The 22132-nt window shown below is 45.8% G+C and overlaps 1 long non-coding RNA gene across 1 annotated transcript; it reads right to left on the bottom strand.

Moving 5' to 3' along the window:
- Positions 1-270: 270 nt before the first annotated feature.
- On the bottom strand, positions 271-21928 carry LOC120986339. The gene is made up of 3 exons (XR_005775671.1): positions 21481-21928; positions 8636-8641; positions 271-282 (listed from the first exon to the last, which is right to left on the bottom strand). It is a non-coding gene; the product is annotated as an uncharacterized LOC120986339 (long non-coding RNA).
- Positions 21929-22132: the final 204 nt, after the last annotated feature.

The raw sequence follows: 22132 nt of genomic DNA, 5'->3' as shown, positions 1-22132 counted from the left end.
GATGGGTGTTGCAACAGGACAACGACCCAAAGCATAGAAGTAAATCAACAACAGAATGGCTTAAACAGAAGAAAATACGCCTTCTGGAGTGGCCCAGTCAGAGTCCTGACCTTAACCCGCTTGAGATGCTGTGGCATGACCTCAAGAAAGCGATTCACACCAGACATCCCAAGAATATTGCTGAACTGAAACAGTTCTGTAAAGAGGAATGGTCAAGAATTACTCCTGACCGTTGTGCACGTCTGATCTGCAACTACTGATAACGTTTGGTTGAAGTTATTGCTGCCAAAGGAGGTTCAACCAGTTATTAAATCCAAGGATTCACATGTTTTTTACACCTGCACTGTGAATGTCTACATGGTGTGTTCAATAAAAACATGGTAACATTTAATTCTTTGCGTGTTATTAGTTTAGGCAGACTGTGATTGTCTATTGTTGTGACTTAGATGAAGATCAGATCACATTTTATGACCAATTTGTGCAGAAATCCATATCATTCCAAAGGGTTCACATACTTTTTCTTGCAACTGTATATTCACTCAGATAGAAATGGCAGGTTGCTGCAAAACTCGCCTTGCAGTTACACAGTCGAGTCATGTTATTATGACCACATCCTATTTTCGTCATCGGCAGCATGTAGCTCCTGGAAAGTAGTGTTGGGCGCGAATATTCGAATAGCGAATATTAATCGCGAATATCGGCACTTTGAGAATTCACGGATATTTAGAATATAGTGATATTTATTCATAATTTCAAATATTCTAGTTTTTTTTTCCATCAGTAACCTCCCTTCTGGCTTGTGGGCCAATGAGAAGGCTGCAATGTCTTTGTCATAGCTTAGCAACATTCCTAGCAACCAATAGAAAAGTTGCCTACCCCTTACTATATAAGAACCTCCCCAGCAGCCATTTTCTGCAGTTTTTTTTTGCAGTTCTGAGAGAGAGAGCAGTGACATTGCTGTGCTCTGTGCTTTCCTGTGTCATTACATTAGATAGTTAGTTAGTTAGTTAGTTAGTTATACTGTATATATAATACAGATAGTTAGTGGGAGATAGTCAGTGTAGGTTAGATAGTGATATAGTGTATGGTTCTGGTGTCCATACATACATTCTACAGACATAGTGCTGCGATGTCACAAGTTCACAACAATACTTAGTGCACCAATCACTAATATGTAGTCAGACCTGTTAAAATGTGAAAATGCACGTATTGCGCCAAAATATTCGCATCATTAGTGCATAAAGGCAATCAACAAGGTAAAAGAGGAGAGAATATTTAAAAGAAGAAAAACTGCTACAAGATGACATAGTTTTAAATTAGAGGGGCAAAGGTTTAAAAGTAATATCAGGAAGTATTACTTTACTGAGAGAGTAGTGGATGCATGGAATAGCCTTCCTGCAGAAGTGGTAGCTGCAAATACAGTGAATGAGTTTAAGCATGCATGGGATAGGCATAAGGCCATCCTTCATATAAGATAGAGCCAGGGGCTATCCATAGTATTCAGTATATTGGGCAGACTAAAAGGGCCAAATGGTTCTTATCTGCCGACACATTCTATGTTTCTATGAATTCGCCGTCGCGAATATATTGGAGCACGCTATCTGCATATAAAGCTATTGTAATGTTCTGCCGGGCCAACCATTTTCTCCAGTCTCAGGAAACTTCTAGCAGCTTGAAAAATTTAGCTATAGTGACCCATGCCTGTATTTCGCGCACATTACGCAAATATTACATTGCCGATTTTTCGCGATCAAGAAAATAATCTCGAATTCGCGAATATATGACGAATATTCTACCAAATATTTGAGAAATATCACGAATTCCTGGGCTACCAGGAGTGTGTCTAAAAGAACAGGTCAGTGAACCCTACTGCATACAGGGTTTTGAAGTAGAAAGATGGTCACTGCACCTCTGCTAACGAAGTTGCATGGGCATAAAAGTTGATTTTCAAAGAGTTGCCATCTTCAATGGGTCACATTTTTACCGAACGGATGGATGTTGACCTGTCAGGCGAGAAACATCAGAGAAAAAACACCCTCAACCATTGCTGGAAGAACACAAGCTGGTGTAGGTAGTGTTATGTTTCCATGACATTCTCTGGGTCACTCATCCATGTAGAAGGCACTTTCAACCGATTTGGGTATGAATCTATCCAGATTCACCCAAATCATGTTCACCCATACATGCTGATTGTCTTCCCTGGGGCAGAAGAGATCTTACAGCAAGACAATGTAACATCACATGACATTGATTAGAAGAGCACGACCAAGACTTCAAGTACTACCTTGGCCCCTTAATTTCCCAGAACCAGGACCTTATTGAGTCACTCCCAGGAGAGGACCACTACCATTATCTGGCCTCTACCACCACTCCCATCTTCTCCACCTCCCACCTCCCTAGTGGGTATGTTACACAGGCTCACTCACACACAGCAAGGGTTTCCCAGGAATATCTCCACCAGATGGTAACACTTCCTTGGCTGCCCGTTTGCCAGATTTATCACCAATTGAGCATTTATGGGACCAGCTGTGATGCCAGTTTCAGGCTCCAGGCTAGAGGCCGTATCCCATCTTGTATCCAGGCTAGAGGCTGTATCTCATCTTGCCTCCAGTCTAGAGACTGTAAGTCATCTTTTTTCCAGGCTAAAGGTTGTATCTCATCTTGTCTCCAGGCTAGAGGCCGTATCTCATCTTGTATCCAGGCTAGAGGCCATATCTCATCTTGTATCCAGGATAGAGGTCGTATCTCATCTTATCTCCAGGTTAGAGGCCATATCTCATCTTGTATCCAGGATAGACGTCGTATCTCATCTTGTCTCCAGGTTAGAGGCCGTATCTCATCCCGTGTCAAGACTAGTGGTCGTATCTTATCTTGTATCCAGACTAGAGGCCGTATCTCATTGTGTATCCAGGCTACAGGTCGTATCTCATATTGCGTCCAGGCTAGAGGTTGTATCTATTCCTGTATCCAGGCTAGAGGCTGTATCTCATTGTGCATCCAGGCTAGAGGCTGTATCTCATCTTGTATCCAAGCTATCCACAGACATACTGTAACACAACCCTTCCGTCATAGACCCAGCACCTCCCATAAAAATACAACCCTCCACTTATGCTTCACGTTTTGAGGGGCGATCTATTCCCTGCCTCTCATTGTCCAATTTGAGGGATGCTCCACCTGCGGAAGGCTTTTAGAAATATCCTATTTCCAATAAGGCAATGATGAGCAGGAACTTATCCCCACTCAGAAGAACTTCAGTTTAATGCTGAGCTGAGATCCGTCTCCATACAGCATTACAATGTACGGCCTCCGACTAAGCAAAGTCTTGCAAGACTTCAGTGAATAACTTCAGTGTTTGATTTTTCAACTTTTAAAACTTGGATCCAAACTCGGCTTCGGTTCCGAGGTACAAGTCAGAACAGAAGTTTAGTTTGGATCCAAGCTTGAAAATGGTTTTTCAGTTTAAAAATCAAATACCGAAGTTATTCACTAGGAATAACTCACTTCCCTTCGTCGAGGCCGTACATTGTAAACCGAAGTTTTGAGCAAAGAGACTTCGGATCTAGGATCTGGAGGTCGCTTCACTCATCCCAACTTATAACCTATCCTTTGAATAGGCGATAAGGACATGACTAAACACAACATCAGTACAAATAAGTATCAGCAGAGTTAATGGAGTTCTCCACCATGCACCACCCTTGTGCAATGGCTTCTTTCCTCGATGTTAAGTTGATTGTAGATGGTTCTCCTAGCGTGTCCAAAGTAGGCAAAGAAGTTCCTGGGCACTGTAACAGAACACCTTACCTTCCATGTCTTCTTAGGTGGTAGAGAGGCCTGTGGGCTCCCTCAGGTGCCATCTCTGCAGCTCCTATATTTTTTTCAAGATATGAAAGTCATGAAGAAATAAGAGCCTAAATAAGCCCTAAGATAATAAGCAGAAGAAGATTGCATAAGACTCCTTGCTATGTCCCATTCCTGGTCTAATAAACTTTGTGTAGTACAAACACTGAACTGCGATGCCAGCCTAGTGCCAAGACCATCAGTCATGCCATGAATATTTACTTTTTACCGTTTTATGGCAGAGCGTGCGGTTTTATAAAGTCAGGGCAATACGATTGTATTCTTGGCAGGATATGGGGGCACCTACTGCTCAATGTACACTTCCCTAGGCTGGGTCCTTTCACATTTCCTAGAATTCTATTAGGCCTTGTCTGAGCTGGCGTGAAGATGTACTGCTGCACACGTCCAAACACATACTTGATACAGAAAGTTATGTTCAATCAGAGAAGTTCTGAGGTGGAAATGAAGTCTTGGTCGAGGTCCAGGCACATAGTGTCCGGCCTGCATGCTGTTTCTGGGGATATGCTCAACATCAATTACTGTTGTCTGCTGAAGCTACGTAATAATAGACGTAGAGAATGTAACACGAGCGGATGCCAAAGAGTGCAATAATACGGTACAACTGGGCATGACAGTCAATCACAGAGAACCACACTACAGAGTTCTACATAATGGGAAACTCTTCCCCGCCAACATGGTCATCAGTCTACCTAGCCCAGGCAGAACCTGTAAGATGTGGGCCATTATTAGAAGCTACAATATGTGCGAAGGCTATGCACACTGCTGGGCACATTTTTATATTATTGCTTTCTACTTATCTTGGGCTAAAAATTAGTTTTTGAAATTGATCTTTCTTAAAAAATTTCAACTCTTCAGCTACTTTGCTGTAGCTCTGTCACTATCAAAGCTCAGGGGATGTGCCCTTTCTGCTGCAGCTAGCTCCGTATCAGAGCTCAGAGGGTGTAACGCTTCTTCTGTTGCTCTCTCCCTATCAGAGCTAAATGGCTGTGCCCTTTCTGCTCCAGCTCTCTCCCTATCAGAGTTCATGGGTTGTATCCTTTCTGCTACTGTGCTGCACTCTCCCTATCAGAGCTCAGTGGGTGTATGCTTTCTGCTGTTGCTCTCTCCCCATCAGAGCTCTCTCACCCATAGCCAGTCTCCTGCCTCCCTTAATCATACCCAGTGTCACCCAGAGCCAGTCCCCTGCCCCCTTAATCATACCCAGTGTCTGTCACCCTTAATTTAAGGGGGGCAGGGTCTAATTGAGGGGGGCAGGGGACTGGCTCTGGGTGACACTGGGTATGATTAAGGGAGCAGGGGACTGGGCAAAGGTGACAGGGTATGATTAAGGGGGGCAGGGGACTGGCTATGGGTGACACTGGGTATGATTAAGGGCCTTAATCATACCCAGTGTCACCCATAGCCAGTCTCCTGCCTCCCTTAATCATACCGTGTCACCCAGAGCCAGTCCCCTGCCTCCCTTAATCATACCCTGTCACCTTTACCAAGTCCCCTGCCCTTCTTAAATCATACCCAGTGTCACCCTTACCCAGTCCCCTGCCCCCTCAATTAGTCCCTGCCCCCCTTAAATTAAGGGGGGCAGGAGACTGGCTATGGGTGACATTAGGTATGATTAAGGGCCTTAACCACCTCCCGACCGCCTAATGCAGGGATGCGTCTTGAGGGCGGCCGGGTTATTCCTCCTTCACGCATCGGCGCGTCATCTCGCTAGACGCGAGATTTCCTGTGAACGCGCTCACACAGAAGCGCGCGTTCACAGGATCAGAAGGTAAACGAGCTGATCTACAGCCTGCCAGCGGCGATCTTTCGCTGGCAGGCTGTAGATGCGATTTTTTTAACCCCTGAAAGGTATATCAGACGCTGTTTTGTTAACATCGTCTGATATACCTGCTACCTGGTCCTCTGGTGGTCCCTTTTGCTTGGATCAACCACCAGAGGACACAGGCAGCTCTGTAAGTAGCACCAAGCACCACACTACACTACACCCCCCCTGTCACTTATTAACCCCTTATTAACCCCTGATCACCCCATATAGACTCCCTGATCACCCCCCTGTCATTGATCACCCCCCTGTAAGGCTCCATTCAGACGTCCGTATGTGTTCTGCAGATCCGCGGATCCGCAAAACACGGACACCGGCAATGTGCTTTCCGCATTTTGCAGATCCGCACATTGCCAGAACTATATAGAAAATGCCTTTTCTTGCCCGCAATTGAGGACAAGAATAGGACATGTTCTATAGGCTCTACAAAAAACGCAGTGTTCGCCCGATCAGGCCTGATCTTGTGCGCACACTTGCGTTCAGTCTGCCCCACCGCAGTGACAGAATTTTTTTTTTTCTGATCACTGCAAAAACACCGTAAAATCGCTGCTGGGCTATAAAGATCACTTTTTGAGGGGCATGGCGAGTTCATAGAAGATTTTTTTTTTTGGGCAAAAGTTAGCGGAAATTGATTTTTTTTTTTTTTTCTTACAAAGTCTCATATTCCACTAACTTGTGACAAAAAATAAAATCTCACATGAACTCACAATACCCCTCACGGAATCCAAATGCGTAAATTTTTTTATACATTTATATTCCAGACTTCTTCTCGCGCTTTAGGGCCCCTAAAATGCCAGGGCAGAATAAATACCCCACATGTGACCCCATTTTGGAAAGAAGACACCCCAAGGTATTTCATGAGGGGCATGGAGAGTTCATGTAAAATTAATTTTTTTGTCACAAGTTAGTGGAATATGAGACTTTGTAAGAGAAAAAAAATATAAAAAATAATTTTACGCTAACTTGTGCCAAAAAAAAAATATTCTAGGAACTCGCCAAGCCCCTCACGGAATACCTTGGGGTGTCTTCTTTCCAAAATGGGGTCACTTGTGGGGTATTTATACTGCCCTGGTATTTTAGGGGCCCTAAAGCGTGAGAAGTAGTTTGGAATCCAAATGCGTAAAAAATGCCCTGTAAAATCCTAAAAATACCCATTGGAATTTGGGCCGCTTTGCGCACCTAGGCTGCAAAAAAGTGTCACACATGTGGTATCGCCGTACTCAGGAGAAGTAGGGCAATGTGTTGGGGTGTATTTTTACATATACCCATACTGTGTGTGAGAAATATCTCTGTAAATGACAACTTTTTAATTTTTTTTATACAAAGTTGTCAATTTACAGAGCTATCTCTCTCACCCAGCATGGGTATATGTAAAAATACACCCCAAAACACATTGCCCTACTTCTCCTGAGTACAACGATACCACATGTGTGACACTTTTTTGCAGCCTAGGTGCACAAAGGGGCCGAAAGTCCAACGAGTACCTTTAGGCTTTACAGGGTTGCTCACAATTTAGCCCCGCCCAAAATGCCAGAACAGTAAACACACCCCACAAATGACCCCATTTCGGAAAGTAGATACCCCAAGCTATTTGCTGAGGGGCATATTGAGTCCATGAAAGATTGAACTTTTTGTCACAAGTTAGCGGAAAGGGAGACTTTGTGAGAAAAAAATTATAATAATCAATTTCCGCTAACTTGTGCCAAAAAAAAAAACTTCTACGAACTCTCCATGCCCCTCACAGAATACTTTGGGGTGTCTTCTTTCCAAAATGGGGTCACTTGTGGGGTATTTATACTGCCCTGGCATTTTAGGGGCCCTAAAGCGTGAGAAGAAGTCTGGAATCCAAATGCCTAAAAATGCCCTCCTAAAAGGTACTCATTGGAATTTGGGCCCCTTTGCGCACCTAGGCTGCAAAAAAGTGTCACACATGTGGTATCGCCGTACTCAGGAGAAGTAGGGCAATGTGTTTTGGGGTGTAATTTTACATATACCCATGCTGGGTGAGATAAATATCTCTGTAAAATGACAACTTTGTATAAAAAAATTGGAAAATGTAACGGTCGCGTACACACACACACAGGGGGAAGGGAAGTGACCACTGCGCTCCACCCTTACCCCTAGCCCTGCCTACTTGCCTCGCGAGTCCTAATGACAGGGGACAACTGGACGGCAATCCCTAACTTGGAGTAAGTGCAGGGATGACAGACAGACAAACAACAGGACGTGAACGGACCGAGTCAATACCAGGAAAGCTGCAAAGTACAAATGGAGCAAGCAGAGAATTGTCAGGAGAAGCCGGGGTCATAAATACCAGGAGAGCAGAGAAGTACAAGAGGAGTCCTAAGAGAGTAGTCAGGTGGGAGCCGAGGTCACAATACCAGGACGGATGCGCAGTACAGGAGGATCAGGCAAAAGGATGGTCAAGGAACAGGATCAGGTAAGTATTCAGCAGTCCAACAAATACCAGGAACCTAGAAATTAACAGGCAACCTGTAGCCAGCAGGCTGCCTGTATTTATAGTGGGGAGTGAGGGTCATGTGACGTGGCCAGCGTCACATGACCGACAGACCAACCAGTCGAGCACCGAGTGATCAGCTCGGCGCTCAAGGCAGACTTAGGAGCAAGGAGCCACCCAGCTAGTAAAGCCGCCCTGTGAATGAGGTCAAACACAGAACCTCATTCCAAAAGCTAAGCAACAGTTCTGCGGGCAATGGGGGACCGAGTGCACCTTCGGAACCCCGTGACAGTACCCCCCCTTTTACGAGGGGCCACCGGACCCAAGACTTCAGGCGATGGCTTTTCAGGGTGTTCTAAATGAAATTTACGAACAAGTCTAGGAGCATGAACCTCCCTGGCAGGTACCCAAGATCTCTCTTCAGGTCCATACCCCTTCCAGTGAATCAGGTACTGCAAGCAATTACGCACCTTCCTGACATCCACTATTTTAGACACCACATACTCGACAGCATCATTAACAAGAACTGGCGGAGGTGAGGCTTTTGATGGTACTACCGGTTCAAAATATTTTTTAAGCAGAGATTTATGGAACACATTATGAATGTGGAATGACTCAGGCAGCTCCAACCTAAAAGATACCGGGTTAATCACTTCCGTGATCTTATATGGTCCAATAAAACGGGGAGCAAATTTTTTAGAAGTTACCTTGGGAGATAGATTCTTGGAGGACAACCATACTTTATCCCCAACCTGAAAGTTTACCCCCCTTGAACGTCTCCTATCGGCCTTGAGTTTTTGAGAACATTGAGCCTTTTCTAGGTTCGATTGAACCCGGGCCCAAACTGTGCACAGTTCGGAGGAGAGTTTATCAGCTTCAGGGTTAGAGGAGGAGAGGGACGACCCAGAATGAAAACGGGGATGAAAACCATGGTTACAAAAGAAAGGGGAGACCCCAGCAGAAGAATTGACACGGTTATTCAGAGCAAATTCAGCCAATGGAAGGAATTTGACCCATAATTGCTGGTCATCAGCAACATACAACCTCAGGAATTGTTCCACAGACTGATTAAGGCGTTCAGTCTGCCCATTACTCTCAGGATGGTAGGCGGAAGAAAAAGACAACGAAATTTTACATCTTTGACAGAAGGCTCTCCAGAATTTGGACACAAACTGCACACCCCTGTCCGAAACAATATTTTCCGGGATACCATGCAATCGAACAATTTCTTTCACAAAAATAGACGCCAGGGTTTTGGCATTCGGGAGTTTAGACAGGGGAATGAAATGGACCATCTTGCTAAACCTATCCACCACTACCCACACTACAGTCTTACCCTCCGCCAGCGGTAGGTCAGTTATAAAGTCCATCGAGATATGGGACCAGGGTCTACTGGGAATGGGTAGGGGTCGTAGGGTTACCAGCAGGGCGAGTCCTAGGTGTCTTGGACCTGGCACAAACCTCACAGGCTGACACATAGGACTTGACATCCCTAGTTAGAGTGGGCCACCAATAAGATCTAGAAACCAGATCCTTAGTGCCCTCAACACCCGGATGTCCACAAAAGGCAGAATCATGACACTCACCCAACAGCTGGAGACGAAATTGTACGGGAACAAACAACTTATCTGTTGGGGTGGATATCGGTGCCAGATGTTGTTCCGACCTAATGCGAGCCGAGATATCCTGGGTAAGAGCTGCTAAGAAGATTTTTGCTGGTAGGATGGATTCAGGTGTTACCTCAGTAGGTTGAAAAGCCTGGAAGCTCCGAGATAATGCGTCCGCCTTCACATTTTTACTTCCCGGCCTGAACGTGATGGAAAAATCAAAACAGAGCCCATCTGGCTTGACGGGGATTCAACCTCTTAGCAGACTCGAGAAACATAAGGTTTTTATGGTCAGTGACAACAGTTACACAATGCCTTGCCCCCTCCAGAAAATGCCTCCACTCCTCAAATGCCCATTTAATGGCCAGCAGCTCCCTATTCCCTATGTCGTAGTTTCTCTCCGTGGGAGAGAATTTCCTGGAGAAGAAGGCACATGGTCTCAGATTAGTGAGGCTGGCAGGACCTTGTGAAAGGACTGCTCCTGCGCCGTCCTCGGACGCATCCACCTCCACAATGAAAGGTTTCTCCTGATCAGGCTGGATCAGAATGGGAGCGCTACTGAATGCCTTTTTTAATTTTTCAAATGAAGAAATGGCCTCAGTAGACCAATTCTCCAAATCCGCCCCTTTCTTAGTAAGGTCGGTCAACGGTTTAGCAATTACGGAAAAATTCATAATAAATTTACGATAGTAATTGGCGAAACCTAAGAACCGTTGTAAGGCCTTTAAGGATGAAGGTCTTACCCATTCCTTAATTGCTAGTACCTTACCAGGATCCATCTTGAAGGCGTGAGGAGTCAGAACATGCCCTAGAAACAGAATCTCCTGCACACCAAAGACACATTTCTCTTGTTTAGCGGATAGCTGATTCTCCCTAAACACCTCTAATACTTGTCTAACATGAGACACATGGGATTCGAAGTCAGGAGAGAATATCAAAATGTCGTCAAGATAGACAATAACAAATTTACCTAAGAATTCCCTAAGAATGTCATTCATGAAGTTTTGGAACACAGCTGGGGCATTGCTGAGTCCAAAAGGCATCACCTGATATTCAAAGTGTCCTACCGGAGTATTGAACGCCGTCTTCCATTCGTCTCCCTCCTTGATTCGGATTAGATTGTATGCCCCTTTCAGGTCAATTTTGGAAAACCAGGTTGCCCCCAGGACCTGGTTAAATAAATCCGGAATCAATGGGAGGGAGTATCTATTCTGGACAGTGATTTTATTTAATCTCCGGTAATCGATACATGGCCTAAGACCACCATCTTTTTTCTTAACGAAGAAAAACCCCGCCCCCATAGGAGAGACAGAAGGTCTAATATGCCCTTTACCAAGGCTCTCCTTAATATAATCTTCCATGGCCTTGCGTTCGGGCATAGAAAGATTATAAATTCGTCCTTTAGGAAACTTGGCCCCCTCTACTAGCTCTATGGTACAATCATAAGGTCTATGGGGGGGTAGAACCTCTGGGGTTGGTGATGAGAATACATCAGAATATTCTCTAACAACAGAGGGTAAAGTATCAGACTTTACTGAGACCCCAGCCTGTACCACGGACAGGCACGAGTCACACTTAGGCCCCCATCTCACCAACTCCCCATTGGACCAATCTATAGTGGGGTTATGTAGTCGGAGCCAAGGCAACCCTAGTACCACCTCAGCAGGTAAGTTCTCCAGGACTAGAAGCGAACATCTCTCTGAGTGGCACACACCCACGGTTAGAGAAATCTCCGAGGTACATAAGCTCACTGTACCACCAATAAGAGGAGTAGCATCAATAGCCATGACATGGATAGGAGTTGGTAAGGCAAACATAGGAATACCCAATCTAACAGCATACTCAGAGTCAATAAAGCTAGCCGCTGAGCCAGAATCAATAAAGGCCTTACCCGCCCATTTATCTACTCCCAGAGAAATCGTAATGGGTACCGAAAGCTTACATTTAGAAAATTCAGGGTGTACCTGGTCTTTAGGTTGCCTTGCCTTAGGAGACTTGACAGAGAGGACCTTCTTAGGACACTGGTTGATCCAATGGTCAGAATCTCCACAGTAAAAGCATTCTCCACGTCTGCGGCGAAGATTCCCTCGGGTCATGCCAACCTGCATGGGTTCCTCGGTGGAGACCTCAGCATTGTCTCTGGGATAGGCCTCTGGCTGGACCACCATCTGGGAAGAGAACTGTTGTTCCTGTCGTCTCTCTCTAACCCGTCGGTCAAGTCGGACAACAAGGGTCATCATCTCCTCTAAGGTCTCTGGAAGTTGATAACTGACCAGAAGATCCTTTAATTTATCAGACAGACCTGACCTGAACTGACTCTTCAGGGCTGGTTCGTTCCATCCTGAGGGGACACACCACCTTCTGAATTGGGTGCAATAATCCTCCGCTGGTAAATTGCCCTGAACCAGTGCCTTTAGAGCCGTCTCGGCTACTAGAGCCCTGTCTGGTTCATCATAGAGGGTACCTAGGGCCTGAAAGAACCCCTCCACAGAATATAAACAACTGGCGCCAGCAGGTAAAGAGAACGCCCAGTCCTGGGGATCACCCTGTAATCGGGAAATGATAATGCCCACGCGTTGACTCTCGGGGCCAGAGGACACGGGGCGCAAACGGAAGTAAAGTTTACAACTCTCCTTAAAAGAGAGAAACTTCTTCCGGTCTCCAGAAAAGGTTTCTGGGAGCTTAATCTTAGGCTCAAAATGCGGACTGGAGGCCTGAGGAGTGGAAGAGCCTAGCCCTAACTCAAAAGAGCTGAGTTTTTCCCCTAACTCCTGCACCATCTGCGTCAGATTAGAGACATAGTCAGTCAGGGTCACCAGAGGATTCATAATACAGTGGTTATTGGGCCTGTTAATCTGTAACGGTCGCGTACACACACACACAGGGGGAAGGGAAGTGACCACTGCGCTCCACCCTTACCCCTGGCCCTGCCTACTTGCCTCGCGAGTCCTAATGACAGGGGACAACTGGACGGCAATCCCTAACTTGGAGTAAGTGCAGGGATGACAGACAGACAAACAACAGGACGTGAACGGACCGAGTCAATACCAGGAAAGCTGCAAAGTACAAATGGAGCAAGCAGAGAATTGTCAGGAGAAGCCGGGGTCATAAATACCAGGAGAGCAGAGAAGTACAAGAGGAGTCCTAAGAGAGTAGTCAGGTGGGAGCCGAGGTCACAATACCAGGACGGATGCGCAGTACAGGAGGATCAGGCAAAAGGATGGTCAAGGAACAGGATCAGGTAAGTATTCAGCAGTCCAACAAATACCAGGAACCTAGAAATTAACAGGCAACCTGTAGCCAGCAGGCTGCCTGTATTTATAGTGGGGAGTGAGGGTCATGTGACGTGGCCAGCGTCACATGACCGACAGACCAACCAGTCGAGCACCGAGTGATCAGCTCGGCGCTCAAGGCAGACTTAGGAGCAAGGAGCCACCCAGCTAGTAAAGCCGCCCTGTGAATGAGGTCAAACACAGAACCTCATTCCAAAAGCTAAGCAACAGTTCTGCGGGCAATGGGGGACCGAGTGTACCTTCGGAACCCCGTGACAGAAAAGTTGTCTTTTACAGAGATATTTCTCTCACCCAGCATGGGTATATGTAAAAATACACCCCAAAACACATTGCCCTACTTCTCCTGAGTATGGAGATACCACATGTGTGACACTTTTTTGCAGCCTAGGTGCACAAAGGGGCCCAAATTCCAATGAGTATCTTTACGATTTCACAGGGCATTTTTTACGCATTTGGATTCCAAACTACTTCTCACGCTTTAGGTCCCCTAAAATGCCAGGGCAGTATAAATACCCCACAAGTGACCCTATTTTGGAAAGAAGACACCCCAACGTATTTCGTGAGGGGCATGGCGAGTTCATGTAAAATTTAATTTTTTGTCACAAGTTAGTGGAATATGAGACTTTGTAAGGAAAAAGAAAAAAAAAAAAAAAGAATATAATTTTCCGCTAACTTGTGCCAAAAAAAAATATATTGTAGGAACTCGCCATGCCCCTCACGGAATACCTTGGGGTGTCTTCTTCCAAAATGGGGTCACTTGTGGGGTATTTATACTGCCCTGGCATTTTAGGGGCCCTAAAGCGTGAGAAGAAGTCTGGAATCCAAATGCCTAAAAATGCCCTCCTAAAAGGTACTCATTGGAATTTGGGCCCCTTTGCGCATCTAGGCTGCAAAAAAGGGTCACACATGTGGTATCGCCGTACTCAGGAGAAGTAGGGCAATGTGTTTTGGAGTGTATTTTTACATATACCCATGCTGGGTGAGAGAAATATCTCTGTAAAATGACAACTTTGTATAAAAAAATGGGAAAAGTTGTCTTTTACAGAGATATTTATCTCACCCAGCATGGGTATATGTGAAAATACACCCCAAAACACATTGCCCTACTTCTCCTGAGTACTGCGATACCACATATGTGACACTTTTTTGCAGCCTAGGTGCACAAAGAAGCCCAAATTCCAATGAGTATCTTTACGATTTCACAGGGCATTTTTTACGCATTTGGATTCCAAACTACTTCTCACGCTTTAGGTCCCCTAAAATGCCAGGGCAGTATAAATACCCCACAAGTGACCTCATTTTGGAAAGAAGACACCCCAAGGTATTTAGTGAGGGGCATGGCGAGTTCATGTAAAATTTTATTTTTTGTCACAAGTTAGTGGAATATGAGATTTTGTAAGAAAAAAAAAAAAAAAAAAAAGAATATAATTTTCCGCTAACTTGTGCCAAAAAAATATATATTCTAGGAACTCGCCATGCCCCTCACGGAATATCTTGGGGTGTCTTCTTTCCAAAATGGGGTCACTTGTGGGGTATTTATATTGCCCTGGCATTTTAGGGGCCCTATAGCATGAGAAGTAGTTTGGAATCCAAATGCGTAAAAAATGCCCTGTGAAATTCTAAAGATACTCATTGGAATTTGGGCCCCTTTGTGCACCTAGGTTGCAAAAAAGTGTCACACATGTGGTATCGCTGTACTCAGGAGAAGTAGGGCAATGTGTTTTGCGGTGTATTTTCACATATACCCATACTGTGTGTGAGAAATATCTCTGTAAAATGACAACTTTGTATAAAAAAATGGGAAAAGTTGTCTTTTACAGAGATATTTATCTCACCCAGCATGGGTATATGTAAAAATACACCCCAAAACACATTGCCCTACTTCTTCTGAGTACGGCGATACCACATGTGTGACACTTTTTTGCAGCCTAGGTGCACAAAGGGGCTCAAATTCCAATGAGTACCTTTACGATTTCACAGGGCATTTTTACGCATTTGGATTCAAAACTACTTCTCACACTTTAGGGCCCCTAAAATGCAAGGGCAGTATAAATACCCCACAAGTGACCGCATTTTAGAAAGAAGACACCCCAAGGTATTCCGTGAGGGGTATGGTGAGTTCATGTAAAAAAAAAAATTTGTCACAAGTTAGTGGAATATGAGACTTTGTAAGAAAAAAAAAAAAAAAAAAATCATTTTCCACTAACTTGTGACAAAAAATAAAAACTTCCATGAACTCACTATGCCCATCAGCGAATACCTTAGGGTGTCTACTTTCCGAAATGGGGTCATTTGTGGGGTGTTTCTACTGTCTGGGCATTGTAGAACCTCAGGAAACATGACAGGTGTTCAGAAAGTCAAAGTGCGTAAATTCACATTTTTGCACCATAGTTTGTAAACGCTATAACTTTTACCCAAACCAATAAATATACACTTATTGCATTTTTTTTTTATCAAAGTCATGTAGAACAATAAATTTAGAGAGAAACTTATATAGAAATGTAGTTTTATTTGAAAAATTTTACAACAGAAAGTGAAAAATTTCATTTTTTTTGCAAAAATTTCGGTCAATTTTGATTAATATCAAAAAAAGTAAAAATGTCAGCAGCAATGAAATACCACCAAATGAAAGCTCTATTAGTGAGAAGAAAAGGAGGTAAAATTCATTTGGGTGGTAAGTTGCATGACCGAGCAATAAACCGTGAAAGTAGTGTAGTGCAGAATTGTAAAAAGTGGTCTGGTCATTAAGGGGGTATAAGCTAGGGGAGCTGAGGTGGTAATCATACCCAGTGTCACCCATAGCCAGTCTCCTGCCCCCCTTAATCATACCCTGTCACCTTTGCCCAGTCCCCTGCCCCCTTAATCATACCCAGTGTCAACCAAAGCCAGTCCCCTGCCCCTTAATCATACCCAGTGTCACCCTTATCCAGTCCCCTTCCCCCTTAATCATACCCAGTGTCAACCAAAGCCAGTCCCCTGCCCCTTAATCATACCCAGTGTCACCCTTATCCAGTCCCCTTCCCCCTTAATCATACCCAGTATCTGTCACCGTAATCCAGTCCCCTGCCCCCATTTAATGAAAGATATTTGAAAAAAAAAAACAATAAGACCAAGTACTCACTATTTGAAGTCTTCTGCTCCCTCCCTGTCTGCCGAGCACCCGCCGCCGCCCTCACACATTGAGCGGATCCATCCGCGGCTCTCTGTGAAGGCGCAGCACTTGGACGCTGCGCCTGCGCCCCTAAGCTCCTCCTCCACGCTCCGGAACCTGACCTGGCAGCTGCAGCGGCTCAGCTCGCCAGGCTCGCCTCACACAATCTCGAGCCAGCCTGCTGTAAGGCCTCTTTCACACGGGCGTTGCGGGAAAATGTGCAGGTGCGTTACGGGAACACCCGCGATTTTTCCGCGCGAGTGCAAAACATTGTAATGCGTTTTGCACTCGCGTGAGAAAAATTGCGCATGTTTGGTACCCAAACCCGAACGTCTTCACAGAAGTTCGGGCTTGGGTTAGGTGTTCTGTAGATTGTATTATTTCGCCTTATAACATAGTTATAAGGGAAAATAATAGCATTCTGAATACAGAATGCATAGTAAAATAACGCTGGAGGGGTTAAAAAAAAATAATAATAATTTAACTCACCTTAGTCCACTTGATCGCGATGCCCGGCATCTCCTTCTTTCTCCTTTACTGAACAGGACCTGTGGTGAGCATTCATTACAGGTCAAGGACCTGTGGTGACGTCACTCCGGTCATCACATGATCCATCACCATGGTAAAAGATCATGTGATGGATCATGTGATGACCGGAGTGACGTCACCACAGGTCCTTGACCTGTAATGAATGCTCACCACAGATCCTGTTCAGTAAAGGAGACAGAAGGAGATGCCGGGCTACGCGATCAAGTGGACTAAGGTGAGTTAAATTAGTATTATTATTTTTTAACCCCTCCAGCGCTATTTTACTATGCATTCTGTATTCAGAATATTATTATTTTCCCTTATAACCATGTTATAAGGGAAAATAATAATGATCGGGTCTCCATCCCGATCGTCTCCTAGCAACCGTGCGTGAAAATCGCACCGCATCCGCACTTGCGATTTTCACGCAACCCCATTCACTTCTATGGGGCCTGCGTTGCGTGAAAAACGCAGAATATAGAGCATGCTGCGATTTTCACGCAACGCACAAGTGATGCGTGAAAATCACCGCTCATGTGAACAGCCCCATAGAAATTAATGGGTCGGTATTCAGTGCGGGTGCAATGCATTCAACTCACGCATCGCATCCGCGCGGAATACTCGCCCGTGTGAAAGGGGCCTAAGAGACCGATTGCGAGCTGTGTCGGCCGCCGGGCGCCCCTGTTGCCATGGCGTCCTGTGCGGCTGCACAGCTCGCACACCTCAAAGACCGGCCCTGCTCACAGAAGTCATTGCACATGCACCCGCTTCACCGCCCGCCCGGGTCAAGCGAAGCTGGCTCATGCGCAATGACTTCTGTGAGGCCGATGCCAGGACACCGCCCGGGGGCGCTGACATGTGTATCCAGGGCGCATGCGAGGGATTACGGGCGCTGCACAAACATTACGTCGGCGAAGAGGAGTGAATAAATTAGCAGTGGGGCGGTGCTGTGCTTCGAAGTTGACAAATGAGTTCTAGTTTTCTACAGAAACAATGACTTCATGGACACGTTTGGGAGAATGGGGCGCTGAGGGAAGGGACAGACATCCAGGAGAACGCTTTTTTTCACCTCCGCCCTGAAGGATTTTCGGTTGCCGACTCAGTATAATGAGCGAGCTACATGCAAAGAATGTATTACAGATAAAGAAAATTGCTCTCCCCGGGGAGCGCGTGTATGTCAGCTATGTGACCGCCGCTAATTGCTCTGTATACGTAATGGGGATCGGTTGAAAAGCTAAATTGTACTATTCTGGGCAAATCACCCTGACTGACTTTACATTAACGCATCCGGCGACGGAGGGTTCAGAATGTCCTTATCAGATCTGACCCAGATTCTGGAGCGGACGGTGTATGGCGGTTTTCTGAGCGTACCTCAGCATTTCCTATTAAGGAGTTTACATTTATTACCAGGCTATTTTTAAGGAAAGCGTGACTGGATGAAAAAAAAATTGGTTACATTGGTCACGTCTTGTTTGCTTCTCCAGCCCCTAGAGCCATAGATCCGTCATGTCCTGTGCACTGTATCGCTGTTTTCTGGAAAAAAGAAAAAATTAACATGAGCTGTTAGTTCTAGTTTATAATCAGCCTGTTCTTCTCTCCCTGCGCTGGTTTCTTGGTGATCTTATACCGATTCAATGTATCAATGTAAAGAAGCATTGCTGCAGTTTAAAGTATGGTAAAGAGACTAAGGCCTCATTCACACATACGTGGATTTTCACGGACCACGGTCCATGAAAACCGGTCCTGCTGAGTGCACGAGCACACAACGTCATTGATTGCTATGACGTCATGCGCTTGGTGCCGCCGTTGCTGTACAGGGAATCTTGAGCAGGGGAACCCCTCCGGTGAAGTATGGCAAGACAACAACTGTAATGTAGCATTAACGGAGTCCGATGGGGGCTAGATTAACAAGTTTTCTGTATGATTGGAGGGTCAAAGAGCAGAAAAATGTCCAGCTCCTTCCAGCATTTTGCAATCACACAAAAGTTCTGCCGTGAGTAAATCCAGAGCCTTTCCACCTTTCATTGCCTTCTGTTGTGACTCTCCCTTATGACATAAGCCGTACACAGATTTACTAACAAATGGTAAGTATTAGTCACTAAATGCCTACTAGATGTATAAGGATTATACTGTATCCCGCATGCCTCTGGTCAGTGTCAAAACCGAAAAAAGTCTGTTTTCGTCTCTTACTTGGGGAACGAGAGTTTTGTGAGGAGGCATCATACGAAGAAAACCCCACTGTTCACTGTGATATATGCTTCCAGAAACAGGAAATGGCTGGTTAGAAGTCTTGTTAGTCCACTCTTGGGAAAGACTACAGTGGTCTAGGAAAACAAAATGTTCTCCAAACATTTTATTTCTGAAAGAAAATGTGAGGCTCCATAATCAAGAAGATGCCCTTGACATGTCTGTGGACTAAGGTGTCGTGAGGTGTACCATATGGAGCTCCTTCAGCTGTACTTGTAGTGTACGGGAGCTGTAATGCCCATCACTACAGAAGGGTCACTTGTGTGCTGTCGTTTCCCCTTATTTATGGGGAGGTTGGTATAAGTCATCTTCATAAAATATAATGTAATGTAATGCTATGTACTTCCCTGTTACTGTGAAATGTGCATGTGCAGGCCTGCTAGGGGTGTCATTCCAGCTCTGAGTCAATAGAGGGAGCTAGGGAGCCCTAGGTTATATAAGGCCCAGTCAGGGAAAGGAAGGAGGAGATCAGACTGTGTCTGAGTTAAGTCCAGGCCATGAGCCTGTGAAAGCAGAGCAGGCCTGGAGCCTGCAGACTAGGAGAGGGTATCGCAGTCTCTGTAACCGGGTTCCAGATCCAAGTAGAAGGTTCCCCTCCTGAGTCCATATTTGCAGAAGCAGGAACACCATGGTTAACCAGCCTGAGGAAACTGAGAGAGGCAGAGACAAGTCTGGGAAAGCAAGAGGTACTAAAGACAGCAGAGGAGGTACTTGATAATCACAGACCCAAGGATATACGCCAGAGCTAGGGCATTGGGCCTTGGGGAATAGTTTCCATGTCCCAGGATCAGTCAGGAATAGAGTGCAAGCCGCCTGTACTGCAAGTCCTGTGTTTAACCCTCTGAGATCACCTTACTACATATTGCCTGCATTAAATGTACCGAAACCAACTGTCTTCAAAGGAACTGCGCTTCCATCTATGTCCATGTATGATGACTACTAAAGATCAAGTAAAGTTCAAGTTCTGTTTTATCATCACGTGGTTCCTCAGTTATTCCTGCTATCAGCAAACGGCGTGCCACCGTTCAATTGGCACTGGCGTCACGAACACTACCTATCACTACCTTCCCTTGCAGAGAGTCAGCTGTCCCAGGTTAGTGGTCACGATTGCACTACAACACCCAGGAACACTATTAACCCTAACTTGAGTACACTGCAACTCTCTTTTGGCGTCACGAACAGGATGCGTACGCTTTCTAGTGCAAGAAGCGTGAACTTTGTGCCTTATCCAGTTTGCCCTGTGACCAAAGTGACAAATTGCCTGTTTATTTGAAGTGGACTTTGTGGACTGAAAAACATACAAAAAGTGTCCCTAAAACCTCCAAAAAGCGCTGTGCAGTGTTGCGCTATCAAGAGGAAGAAAATCGTCACATCAGAGTGTGTCTTCATGGACTTTTTATCATCCTGCTTGCTGTCACTGAATAGCTGCATCATGGCACCCAAGATGGCTGCCGGCGCCGTTGGACTTCTTCCTGCGCCATCACTGTCTGCAGTGGCGCGGATATTTGGCGCCAAAACCCTCCAAGAGGGAGGAGAAAGCTACCTTGGGACACCACCCACCTTGATGGATGATAATGTGGCCGCCTTCCCTATTGTGTTATGCCTAGGGGGCGGGCCTTTGACCAGGAGAGATCTGCCCGATCGCCTGCACAACCTCGTGATGGGAGAAATAGTAGAATGCACTCCAGCAGAGGGTTTAAGGGGACCCTATGCCACTGCGGTTAGCTGCCCCGGGGTACGGCCTGAGACCTGGGAAGATGAGGATCCGGGATCCAAGCCGCCCCGCTCCACTTACCTGCATAGCCAGATCTTTTTTGGGCCCGACGTGTTCTGGGAGCCCATTGTGCTGCAGAGCCCTCCCTGCGGACCAGTATCCCCCTCCTGAGGCAGTACAGCGGGAGATAAAGCGGGAGATTCAGGACAGTTGCCAGAGGTCCGAGGTCTGCGCTGAAGCCCGACGACTGGCAGCGGTCAAAGCTGAACGAGTTAATTCACCTCCATTGGAGCCGCCTGCAAGCGGACCGTCGGCTGTGGAATTGCTGCAGAGAAGGATATACCGGGTGGAAAGACTCGGTTACGCTGGGTGTGTCCAGTGGGTCCTTTTTCCCAGAACCGAAGCAGAAGTGGAAGCTATGCTGGATAGACCCCCTCCAATCAAAATAGTACGGGGAGACGGCTTCCAAATATGGCCTGCTAGGCCAGAACAATTGCTGTGGGAGCCCAGTGATTATTCCTCTGAAGAGGAGTCAGAGGAGTTTGACACACACCTGTGAGTAGGCCTGCTTGGCCATTTTGCATATCCTCACAGAGACATTACCTTTGTTGCAGGAACTGTCCCTTACGTTTGCCAGGCTGGTGGAGCTTGCTGCCAGTTCTCCACGGCCGGTGGCATTTTCGTGAAGCCAAGTTGCCACTGTGAACCACTGCTCCCAGTCTGCCCTTTTCTGTTCTCGGGACACCCTGCCTGCGTCCGAAAAAGATTGCTTAATAAATCCCAGTTGTGCCTTTGATTGCACCTTTTCCCCTTTTAACCCCCATTACAGGTTGAAAGGGCTCTTTTATGTCAGCACCGTTTTAAAGGGTAAGCAGGACTTGCCAGGATAACATGGCCCTGGTATTGTCAGAGTCCTGTATTGTCATTTTATATGTGTGCTGCTGACCGTATTTATTAACAGGTGTTATTCAAGTCTATGTGCCCAGAGATGGACTTCCTATGTGCGAGCCTCTGAGATATTGCTTTTATTATGGACTTATTCATTGTCATGGACTATCCTGGTATTATTGTCACGCTGTGCCAGGTCAGCCCCCCAGTTCCACTCACTATCCTGAGAAAAGAGAACGACGCCCCTTGTCACCACACTTCACCTTTGCCAATTGGACCTGATATGAATGTATATGCAGATGAATTACATATATGTATGCCTGCATGTGTCTTTTTCTATTTCAGGAAAAATTCCAGTTGGGCGGGCCCTGATGGAGTACGAGGTCGTACTCAGCTTAAAGCAGCGGGGTATGTAGTGTACGGGAGCTGTAATGCCCGTCACTACAGAAGGGTCACTTGTGTGCTGTCGTTTCCTCTTATTTATGGGGAGGTTGGTATAAGTCATCTTCATAAAATATAATGTAATGTAATGCTATGTACTTCCCTGTTACTGTGAAATGTGCACG

The sequence above is a fragment of the Bufo bufo genome, chromosome 1, assembly GCF_905171765.1.
Source record: "Bufo bufo chromosome 1, aBufBuf1.1, whole genome shotgun sequence".
Lineage (NCBI taxonomy): Eukaryota > Metazoa > Chordata > Amphibia > Anura > Bufonidae > Bufo > Bufo bufo.
Note: the sequence above shows the minus strand (reverse complement) of the source record. Positions and strands in the feature narration are given on the sequence as shown.